This window comes from Protobothrops mucrosquamatus, unplaced genomic scaffold (genome assembly GCF_001527695.2).
Source record: "Protobothrops mucrosquamatus isolate PMUCROS unplaced genomic scaffold, P.Mucros_1.0 scaffold275, whole genome shotgun sequence".
Taxonomy (NCBI): domain Eukaryota; kingdom Metazoa; phylum Chordata; class Lepidosauria; order Squamata; family Viperidae; genus Protobothrops; species Protobothrops mucrosquamatus.
In genome coordinates, this window is record NW_015386619.1 from 1,706,481 (window position 1) to 1,707,780 (window position 1,300).

The following is a 1,300-nucleotide window of genomic DNA, read 5'->3' on the forward strand; positions in this document are numbered from 1 at the left end:
TTTGCAACCAAAATGTTGGAGATGTGGTAGTATGGATGCTACTTATTATCATATTTGGTGGACATGTAGGGATGTTAAAGCCTTTTGGATTAAGATTTGGTGGAATATTCAACAGATTTTTAAGAAAAAGATAAAATTTACACCGCAGTTATTTTTATTGGGTATTATGGACAATTTGGATCAAAAAGAAATGAAACTGTTGTTGTATTGTATAACAGCAGCAAGGACCTTAGTCGCTCAAAATTGGGAAAAAAAGATGTTACCAACTATCCGGGTGATTCCGGATCTCCCCTCCTTCCGCCACGCCCTCAAGACATGGCTATTTCAGCTGGCGGGACTGGCCTAAGGGGTATTTTAAATTTGGTTTTTAAATAATTTTTAAAAAAGGAAGAAAAGGCCCATATTAATATTTCTTTTTAACTACATTTTAAATTTTGTATATTGTATTGATTGTTTTGTTTTTAAACTGGCTGTAAGCCGCCCTGAGTCCACCAGGAGAAGGGCGGGGTATAAATGCAATAAATAAATAAATAAATAAATAAATAAATAAATAAATATGGATGATTGGAGACAGAAAGTATCATATTTTGCAGAGATGGCAAAAATATCCGCGTACCTGAAGGATCATTCTCAGGAAAAAATTATCTCAATGTGGAGAAGATGGATAGATTATATTCAGAGAAAGTATGAATTGAAAAATTACTATGTAGCTTTTGATTAGAAATTTTGAATAAAAATATGTATATTAAATATTGATATATTTAAAAAATTTTGTATGTATTTTAATGTTATTTTAGAGTCATAGCAAGTTTATACTAGTGTGTAGTAATAATGAGTAGTTTTGAATAGATTTGGATTATTGTGTGTTTATTTCCTAGATTAGCTTTGGGAAGTCCTGGGGGGGGAGGGGGGAAAAGGGTAGGTTTGTATTATAGATTTATATGTATGATTTTTTAAGGAGGTGTCCGGTGATACCTCAACTGCACAAGACGGGATGGTTGAGGGAGGAAGGGAAGTAGGGAAGAGGGAGGAAGGAGGAGTGGTGGTAGAATGGGAGGAGGAAGGAGTGTGTAAGTGGAAGAGGGTGGTGCGGGAGGGGGACACCGGACACGTCCGTGAATGTTTTGTTTAGTTTTATTCTCTTTGGTTGATATTGTGATAAAAGATTTATGTTTCTGTTTTTTAAATGAAAAATAATAAAAATTTATTTTAAAATAAAATAAGATACATTGTCTTGATATAAAGTCTGTGGCACTCTCATTTGTGAAATTAATAATAATAATAATAATAATAATAATAA